The sequence below is a fragment of the Myotis myotis genome, unplaced genomic scaffold, assembly GCF_014108235.1.
Source record: "Myotis myotis isolate mMyoMyo1 unplaced genomic scaffold, mMyoMyo1.p scaffold_m19_p_18, whole genome shotgun sequence".
In the NCBI taxonomy this organism is placed as follows: Eukaryota; Metazoa; Chordata; class Mammalia; order Chiroptera; family Vespertilionidae; genus Myotis; species Myotis myotis.
In genome coordinates this window covers 32,146,656-32,157,451 of record NW_023416322.1, presented here as the reverse complement: position 1 = coordinate 32,157,451, position 10,796 = coordinate 32,146,656, and the positions used below count along the sequence as shown (strand labels likewise).

General features: G+C 46.4%; 1 pseudogene; it reads right to left on the bottom strand.

Annotated features, from left to right (window-relative positions):
- Positions 1-1,292: 1,292 nt before the first annotated feature.
- Positions 1,293-5,689, bottom strand: LOC118673306 (annotated as a pseudogene).
- Between the last annotated feature and the right edge of the window lie 5,107 nt (positions 5,690-10,796).

The window sequence follows — 10,796 nt, the reverse complement described above, 5'->3', positions numbered from 1 at the left end:
TTTCTTTGAATGCTTAACTTTCAAACAAGTCAGTGTGCCACAAGGAAGCCCAGACTCACACAAAATGACCACATGGATAGGCCCAGTTGGAAATAAACTGAGACTGGGCCAATAGCCAGGATCAATTACCAGACTTGTGAGTGAGTGATCTGTGAAATGCTTCAAGCCTCTACCCTAAGGTCCTGTCCAGCTGATACCAAGTGGAGCAAAGATTAACTGTTCCCACTGAGCCCTGCCCAAATTTCAGATTTTAGAGCCAGATAAATGAAGTTATTACTCTAAGCTAATATTTTTGGTATGGTTTGTTACATAGCACTAAATAGCAGGAACTATTGTTACACATTAATCTACAGCAAGCATGTCAAACTTGCTGCGGGCAGTGAGTTTGACATGCTTGAGCCATTCTACAGAGTTCTTGTAGAGACCTTTGTAGTCTTGCAAGGCTGCCACCATGCAGAGACCCTTGCCATCTCTCAAGTGTTTCTACAAGCTGCTCTTCTTATTATAGGTCTTAAATTCAAACTCAAGAAAACTTAATACTACTATAATACATTTTTAGTACTCAAGTTAATCTGTGTGTATGTATGTGTTTGAGTGAATGTGACAGTCTTATTTATTCTTATGATGATAAAAGCCAGGGCTTAAACAAATGTAATTATATTTGGTGTAACTTATAAAAGGGCTTCTTTGAGATGGGTTACCAGGTACAGTGCGTGAAAATAAAGAACCCTTTGGTAATTGTGTTTACGCTTCCTGTAGCTACTTGCAAGCTGTTAGAGAACCTGATCTAATATCTCAATCATAAGCCTAATTTACTTTTTGCAGCAAAACAGCCTGGCTAGTTTTTGCCTAAAGGAAAGTCTACAAAATTTATATTAAAAAAACCCCCACAAAAAACCCTACTAACTCCAGCTTTACCAGATGCTTTTAACATAGTGAAAAAATTTTACTCCTAACGTAATAAAATCTACAGGCTACCAACAGAAATCCAGCTACTAAAACTAAGCCTATAAAGAAAAACTGAAAAATAAAACTTAAAAACGAATTAACATGTGGAGTGTGAGATTGTTTGAGGGAAAAGTGCCTGAGAGAGGGTAAGAGACATCGTAGCACAGTGGCTTGGTTATGGCATAAAGTCATTGAATGATCATCTGTGGTGAAGAAGAGCCACGATGATGGTGAGGATGATGTCCAGATAATTTTTTAAATCATGTATTATCCTGCAGTTATTTCTATTAAGCTTTAACGTACACTTAGAGCTTTCTAGATCTATTCCTTTAAGACAGTGATTATCAACCTGTGATGGCTGAGGATGAACAGGTCCAGGAGCCCAGTTCTGACAGCCAGGGCTTCATGGGTGGATCAGAGGAGGCATCTGTGAGGTCAAGGCTGCCACCATGCAGGGACCCTTTCTTTGATATTAGATCCCAGGGCCTTTTCCTACAGGCCCCGCTCTGGATGTCTCACTATTCTACCCAGTTTGAGCATGATGGGGTGCCCTGGAGAGAGACCACTGTGATTTAAGAGGCTGAGAAATACTGGGCGAGGCCTGGTCTGAGGACTCCAGCGTCCAGGGAGGGCTGTCAGTGGTTGACTCTGGTCATTCTCTGGAACCCTCTTTGGTTTGATGAATTTGACTAAGGCTTTGACTCCAGTCCAGTGGTTTTTCTTCTTTGGAGCAGGATCACAGAACTTATACTGATCCAAGATTTTTTCTTCCAGTTTTTCCTTATGTTTCTGTAAGGCATTTAATTTGTCTATGTACTGCTCCTGCTCCTCGTGGTACTGATCCTTGTTCTCCATGTTCTGCTCTAGAAACCTCTGGTTCTGCTCATTCAACGTCTGGATCGAGAGGTGATGATTTTCTTCCTCCAAGTTCCCGGGAGATCAGCTCGCAGTGGTTGTCCAGCTTGATCAATGAGATGTCCATGATCTGGTGCCCCTCCTTCAACTCATCTGCCAGCAGTTCACCTCCATCTGCATGTCATTTAGCGAGGTTTTCAGCTCATTGGTGTGGGCGTACAGCTCCTTGTACTCCTTCCTCAGATGCTGGTGCAGGAAATTGACCCTGTCTAGCTCTCCCACAGCCTCTGGTTCTCATCAGTGGTGATGGTGTTCATCCTCTGCTCCTGCGCAGAGCCTCCTGCTTACTGTTCAAGACTTCTCCAGCTCCTCCAGCTCTGCCTTATGTTTCAGCATGCCCTCGTGCCTCTCCCTGAGTGCCTTGTGCTCCAACTCCAGGATCCGATGAAATGTCTTCAGGGAGCTGTGCTGGCTCCATACGCCTCAGACTGGTGTTCGTGGAGCATGCCCAGGTGCTCGTGATCCTGCAGCAGGGCCTCATAGGCTGCCGTCAGCTGCTTCTGCTGCTTCTGCAGGTTCTCATGCTGCCTGTCCTTGGCCACCTGCTGGTTCTGGAGTAATGTATACTGTGCGGTGAGCAAGGTGCTCTGGCAGCTCAGTAGAATTTTCCACCTCCAGCTTGGCCTTCTGGGTCTGCAGCATGGTGGTGTGCTCCTACAGGAAAGCACTCTGCTTCTGCAGTGTCAGGATCTGACTGCTGAAGGCCATGTTCTGGGTCTCAGAACATGTGCTGCATGTGCTGCTGCTGATCCTTGAGCTGCATTGTTCCGTTCCAGCTCGCTGGCCAGGTCCTTCACTTTAAGCATCTCTATGGTGGCTTCCTTATGGCTCAGCCCCCAGCTCTCCTCTTGGTGACCAGCAACCAACTTCCCACAGGGTGTTTCAAAGAGTGCTACAGGTGCTTCCCCTCCTCCTGGTTCTGCCTGAGGAGCTCACACTTCTTCAGCACCTGAAGTGCCTTCTGTAGCTGTTAGTTCAGGCTGGCTTTCTCTCATACCTGTGCTTCTAAGAACACAATCTTAGCTTCTTTCATGGCTAGTGTCATTTTTAATGTCACTTCATTCCTGCCCCCAAAAATCTTGTATTTTGGGTTGCTGTTGCTGTTATCCTGCAGCAGCAGCTCCTTGTGGAGGCTGACCATTTCCAGCTCCTGGCTCAGTTTGTCCAGCTCACTGGTCAGCTGCTGATTCTTCAGTTTCCCCAGCACCATTTCCTCTTTCAGGGTCACCAGCGTCCTCTTGTGCATGGTGACTTGCTTGGTGAGGTCTCTGTTGTCCTTCTCCAACTCCTTCAGCTTGGTGGCTGTGTCTCTGCAGTGGGCCAGCTCCTTGTCCAGAGCGCAGCTCTTCTCAGCTATGGACAGCTTGGTGATGTCATCCAAAACCATGCCCTTGAGCTACACCTGCTGCCATAGCCTATTCACCTCCTTCTCCAGCAGTAGCTTGTCTTTTACCACCTGGGCCACCTCCTGCTCCAGGGCCATCTTCGCCTTCTCTGACTTCTCCCACTGCTTGCTTGGTAGCCACTAGGCTTCCACATCCTACTGCAGGGCCTGGTTTTCTGCCTCCAGCTCCCTGAGCTCGCTCTCCAGGTTCTGCTACAGCCACAGGTTTTTGGCACTCATGCTCTGGTAGCTGAGCTCCACGTGCTCCTACTTCTTGCACAGGGTGTTCAGCAGCTCCTCCTCCTCCTGCTCAAGCTCCTGGTTCTCCTCCTCGATCTGCTCATCTTGGCACCCATAAAGCGCATGGTCACCCCCAATCCTGTGCAACTCCAGGTTCTCCTCATCCAGCTGCTGGTTCTCCCACTCTAGACCCTAGAACTGCACTGACAGATTCTGCAGGGCCTCTAGAAACTTACGCAGCCTCTGGTTCTCCAGCATCAGGCTGACTCACACTCCAGGGTATCGACCTTCTCGGTGGCCATTGTCAGGGAGGTGACCGCCTTGGCCAGCTTCTTGTTCTCCTTCTGCAGCGGTGCATCTCCTTCTCCAGCTCCTCCACCTGCTTCACCTTCTCCTTCTCCTTCTCCAAGTCCCTGTGCAGCTGCTGCTTCTCGAACTCCAGCTTGCTGAATTTGCTGCTGGTCTCTGTCACCGTCTGGTGAATGACTTTGTTTTCATTCTAGATGTCCTTTAAGTGGACCTTAGTGCTGACCTGTGACCTCTCCATAACAACCCACATCACTTGGCTGAGATGATGCTTTTTTTTTTTGCTCAAGATCCTTGATCTGCCTAGCTTTATCAGCCTTCACCGTCTCTGTGTCTTTGATCAGTTCTACACCGAAGGTCTCCAAATCCTGGTTGCTCTTGATTTTCTCTTTCTAGCTAGATCTGCAACTTTTTAATCTTGCTGAGCTTCTGGTTCTTCTCCAGCTCACCGCATATGAGGCTACTCTCCTCCAGCGCCAGGGACGCATCCCACAGCTCCTGGATCGTGCTCTGTAGGCTCTCGTTCTCCTCCTCCAAATTCAGGATGTGGTTGGTGGTGCATTCTTTCAAATGAAACACAACTTCCTGGAAGCATCTGACAGGTCTGCATTCTTGGATAGATGCTTCAGCTCCCAGCTCAGGTGTGTGGACTCGTTCATGCTCTGCTTCTGTGCAGTCTCGAGGGCAATGTTCTCTTCCAGCAGCTCCTCAATGCATTTCTTGTCTACCTCTAGGTCCAATTCCAGGTCTTGAAACTTAGATTTCAGCTGCAGGTTCTCTTTCTCCAGCTCATAAAGTTTTATCAACCTGGGTCCAAGCAGCAGTCAGCTGTTGCGTCAGAATGGACTTGGTTTCAGTTAAAGTGATATTATCTTCTCTCAGCTCCTCCATGCAGGCTTTATAGAAGTCTGTGTCTTTCAGCTTCTCCCTGAAGTGCATTAGCTCCATCTCCAGCCTCTCCACATGATTTGCCTTCTCCTTAGAGAGTCCAGCTCATCAAGGTAGGCACGAACAGACCAGGCACTAGCCGCCAGTTGGATGTTCTCCTGCTTGACTTTCTGCAGCTCCATCACCAACTGATCTACCTCATGTGTAGTATTCATAAGCTGCTCTGTCTTTTCCTCCAGCTCCTGCCTGATGCAGCTCAGCCTGGCCTTGGTGTCTGCCAGCTCCATAGCCAGGTGCTGCTGATACTTGCTGGAGAGGCTGCTGGTAGGGCTGGGTGTGGACTCGGCACTAGAAGACTTGAGGGGGCTGAGAGGCTGCTATGCTTAGAGGTACTTCCACGCCTGAGTCAGGTCCACGATCAGCTCCGTGCATTCATCTTGCACATCTCTGAGCCTCCTGAGGTGAAACACCATGTTCCATGGGAGGGCCTCTAGCACCTCCAGGGCCATGTCTGGAACCTCCATCCATTGCAGGGCAAATACATTCTCCTGATTATGGCTCACCTCCTGGTAATTGGCCATAATCCCAGCATGGGTCTCAATGACCATGAGGAAATTCCTCTTTCCTCTCACACTGGACAACATAACCCAGCAACAGCACCTTCTTCATTTCCTCTATACTTTTTCCTGATAGTCTTTGCCAGTCAATAAAACATTGGGCAAGTTGATTATGATCAGCTGCTGGAGAACTTCCTGGTAGTAGGTCTTAATGTTTCTCATCAAGTTGGTCAGGTTCTGAATACGAAGATGCACATTATTGTTGATGTGCTGATTTGTAGGCCTGGGATCTGTTTGCAACATGATTGGTTAAAAAATAATGCCATCCACTAAATCCATGTACATAGTCAGGTTATCATGGTTGCCACTTATATACGGGCCCAAAGTTTTCACCTAAGTCACTAGCAGGTTCTGCAGAAAGCTGTATGAGCTCTGAGATGGTAACATCCATCCTGATGTTTCGCCTGTGTTTGCTTCACCAGTTGTTTCCATGCACTGAATTCCCTGTGCTGTTTCGCAAAGAGGCTCTGGCTAGCAATTGCAGGCTTGGTGCTACGGTGTGCACCAGGAGACAAAGGCAGGGAACAGGCCCATGTTCCTGAGGCCCTGTTCCTGGCCCAGGGGCTGGGGTGGCTTCAAAACCTTAGTTATAGAACTTTCATTTAGCTAGATTTCAGATGGTTTAGAATGATGGTTCAGTAGTTTAGCTGTACTTTTAAAAAAATATGTTTTATTGATTTTTCACAGAGAGGAAGGGAGAGGGATAGAGAGTTAGAAACATCAATGAGAGAGGAACATCAATCAGCTGCCTTCTGCACACCTCCTACTGGGGATGTGCCCGCAACCAAGGTACATGCCCTTGGCCAGAATCGAACCTGGGACCTTGCAGTCCAGAGGCCGACGCTCTGTCCACTGAGCCAAACCGGTTAGGGCAGTTGTACTTTTATTGTTCTACTTTTAAATGTACCGCTATCATATATTTATCTAGGAAGGTATATTTTGTTATACTTTGCTATTTTTAATATTGTTTCTGTATTTAATAAAAGACTAGAGGCCTGGTGCATGGATTTGTGTACATTTGAAAGGAAATTAGAAGAAATATTTTAATATCACTATTCACCCTTTCTCTGTAATGGAAGTGTCAACCAAATTCATGATCGACAATGACAGATCAAAACACACGCATTGGATTGGTGCCAGCAAGAGCTTTCTATGTATCATGCATGCACAAGTCAACATTTATTTTTTAACTAGAGGCCCAGTGCATGGATTTGTGCACATTGAAAGGAAATTAATTAGAAGGTGGCCTGTGGGGAAGGACTGGGCAAGATGGGCCAGACACACCCTGGAGCCAACATCCCGCAGTCCCTCCCCAGCCAGCCATACCTGGGGCGGTGTCAGGGCTTGAAGGGTGTCTGTGGAGTGAGCGGGATCCCTCTGGTAGGTGGGGTCCCTCGGCCTGGCCTGCGGGGATTGGGCTGAAACCGGAAGTCTGACATCCCCTAAGGGGTCCTGGAGTGTGAGAGGTCACTCTACAAAGTCGCTGTCACTTGGCAGCTCCTGCATTGGTGGTCATTGCGCATCATAGTTACTGGTTGGATCATCTGCCCCTTGGTGCTCATTGCGGCTCGTAGGTACTGGTGGGACAGTTCCTTATGTTTATTTACATATATATGTGTGTGTGTGTGTGTGTGTGTGTATACACACACACACACACACACACAATGGGGGCTTCCGCCCAAGGGAAGCCAGCCCAGGTCCTGGGTGCTTATAAGCAGCTGGAGAAAGGTAGCCAGCCCCGGTTCTTGGTGCCTGCTGGCAGCCAGAGGAGGGAAGCAGCTTGGGTCCCAGGTGCTGAAGGGAAGCCGGTGCCGGCAGCTGGGTGAAAGAAGGCCTACTCTTGCACAAATTTTCGTGTATTGGGCCTCTGGCCTAGATATAAAAGGCTAAGCGACCCTCCACCTGTCCTGTAGGTAAGACATGTACTGACCACCAGAGGCAAGGATGTTCAACACAGGAGCTGCCAGGCTGCAGTGACTTGGCAGCAGCGGTTCCAGGGTGACGCACCCCAGAAGGAACCTGATTCCGGAGTGTGTCACCCAAGAACAAACCTCTGGCAATCTGGGACCCCTCGGGGTATGTCAGTGAGCTGGTTATGGCCCAATCACCACAGGCCAGTATGAGGGACCCCACCTGCCGAAATGACCCCGCTCACTCTGCAGACACCCTTTGAGCTGCAGTGCCGCTGGCCAGGAAGGGACCATGGGGAGGTTGGCTCCAGGATGTATCCAGCCCATCTCAGTCCCACCCCACCAACCACCTTCTAATTAATTTCCTTTCAATGTGCATAAATCCGTGCACCAGGGCACTAATCTATATATATAAAAGGCTAAGTGACCGACCATCCATCCAACCGACACATGACATGTACTGTCAATCTACATATGTAGAAAGAGGAAATATGCAAATTAGGTCAGGATGCTGTAATGGGTCACGACCAGACAGGCGGTTGCACTCACAGGTGGGGCCTGGAGTGGAGATGGAGAAGGGGGGTGTGAGGGGCCAGTGAGCCACCACAGCCCAGCTCCGGCCGGACCCCTGGAGCTGGAGCAGACACGGACGGGAGGAGACAGCGGCCTGCCTCCTATGGAAGCAGCGAGGCTCCCAGTGGTGCACTGTGGTTTCCGCTGTGTGTGTGTGTGTATGTGTGTATATATCTATATAGATATATAAACACATAACAGCTGTCTTCAACTAATCTAAGGCCTGTTGGACACACCACACACACACACACACACACACACACATACATACATATATACACACACACACAGCCCATTGTGTGTACTGCGAATCTGATAGTAACGATGAGTTTTATTTTGGCACCTTGAATACTGACTCTGATGTAGAAAGTGATAACGTTTGTAGTGATCCTACTAGTAGTGACATAGTTCCAAAAAAGAATCTTGTTTATCCTTCATAATCTTGCATGTTATGTATCACTGCTCTTTCAATGGAAATTAATTCCGACCAGTATGACACCCATGTCCAAATTTAATATGACCACAAACAATAGCAACAAGGAAAATTTATCCAAAGGTCTTTATTATGTGTGACATATAAAACAACCTATAAATTTTGGTTTCTTTCTACTAATCCTTTCTGCTATGGTCTTTAATAATATGGCACCAATGCAGAAATCCCTTTTTTTTTTTTTACACTTGTTGAACATTATATAAGAGATTGCTTTAGGTTTTGAGGTTACAGAAATAAGTAAAGCAGGAGCACTGATCTTAAACTTAGTAGATGAGTAACATACCTAAACAGAGAGCTATACCCCATGTGGTAAGTACCTGTGCCAAGATGTAGAGGCAGCATGAAGGAGAGAGGATTAGCTTTAAATTTTCTTTACCCTTTTGTTTTTTCCTCTCTTCCCACTTAATCTTTTTCCTTCCTTTAGCCCTTCCTTTTCCTAGAGACCAGAGTGACAGATTGGGAGTAGGAAAGTCTTCCAGTTCCTTTTTCTCCCCACCTCAAGCCCAGCGTATGGAACATTACACAGGGAGCCATAAAAAAGTTCTTTCTTGTAGCACGTTTCAGGGTTTTTTCCAGTGACATCATGGGCCATCTGGATTTGAAGACAGCAGCTTCATCCAGAACACACACAAACTCCCCCCTGTCAGGCCCTGTAGGCCTGCCCTCCAGGATCAGGAACGCTATAAACGTCCTGTAAAGCTGTCTTTTTAATAGCCTCCTCAGAAGCAATCTAAGGAAGATGGTCTTTTCCTCCTGCAGTCCCACATGTGGCAGATAAAGTGGATTCTCAGCATTGAGGCCTCAGAGGAGAAGGTGAGAAGTGAGGTTCTGAGGTTTCTATAAAAATATCATACTGCCTCCTGTTGGGAAGAAAGCCATTTTCCAACAGGAAACTTGAATTTAACCTCCTAAACATACTCAGTTTAGATTAAGTACACATATTTAACAGTGATATGTTTTAGGAATTGTCGTGGTATTTCAGAAAAATAGTCACAAAAGCCACAGTACTGGAGCTTGGTCCTCACATTTGCCCAAATAGAGGAGAGAATTCAGAAGTGGAAAAGATGTTTTTGCTCTGTCCCTGAACAATCTCGAAAACTAGGCATTATCCAAATGCCTATGGGACTGATTCTCTTCTGTGAACGAGAAAAAAAGAATCCTTCCCAGATGAGGTATGTCCCAATCCACAGAATTGGTTGGTTCTATATCCGAAATAATGTCTCACCCACTTTTTCCATCTCCAAGGCCACTTTCCTGATCCAGCCCTTCTTATCTCCCACTTGAATATTGGACTTACTTCCTAATTGGTCTCCAGGTTTCTATTCTTCCTCCTTTCATTCAATTCATCCTTCACACAGAAGCCAGAGGGTCTTTAAAACTCCAAACTACACTATATTATTTTCATATTTAAAACCCTATAATGGCTTCTTCAGTTTCACTTAACATAAAATTCAAATCTATAATAGTTTGCAAAGACCTGTGTGATCCTTGCTACTGGATGCAGCTTTAGCTCCTCCCACCCTCACCTACTCACCTTTCTATCCATATTTCTGTTCTAACCCCATGATTCTGCAAGCTTTGGGTTCTTATCACTAAAAGCCCAGTGCATGAAATTTGTGCACTTGGGTGGAGTATGCAGGGGGGAGGAGGGGAGGTACCTCAGCCAGGATTGCGAGAGGTTGCAGGCCAGGCTGAGGGACCCAACACATGATCAGGGCCGAGTAGGGAGGTTGGACATGGGAGGTTGGCCAGCCAGGGTGGTACCACGGAAGGGCTCCAGGGCATTTCCGACCTAGAGTTCGCATTGCCTGTGCCCAAGGATGCTTTGAGATATGCATTGAATGGGTCTCACCCACACTTCATATCCTCTTTGCAGGGAAAGAATGGTGTCATCATAGGTATGTGTATTATTGCCCCAGACTTGGCGCTAGGAGGAATGGGGAGTTGCTAATCAATGGATTTGAAATTTCAGTTATGCAAGATGAATAAATTCTAGAGATCTGCTAAATAGCATTGTGCTCCCAGATGATACTATATTGTACAGTTAAACATCTGTTAAGAGGATAGATATTATATTAAGTGTTCTTACCACAATAAAAGAAAAATATCTCTAGCATACTCTCTCTTATGGATCCAAAGAAGATCAGAGTTAGAGACTAGAGATTAACTTTGGTTATTTTCACACTTATTTTGAGGAATTAAAAGGATTTGAACTTTTTTTATTACACAGGAAATCTAAAATATCAAGTAGGTACGTGATGAATTAATAGGTTCATCAGGACAATGAAATCTTTATTGTTTGATGGAAAACACCCTTTTGTGTGCTGAAATCCTAAAGCACTTCTGTAGAAGGTGCTTTGTAGTTTGAGAAGAATCACTTGGAAACCAGTGATGTACTTCATGAACACCTTACAGCTATAGAGTCATATTGAGTTGTCTCAGTCTACAAAGGTAGCTGGTTGCATAATATCAGTTTTACTTTTGCATTTCTAATCTTTATTATACACTCCATGGTGTCTCTC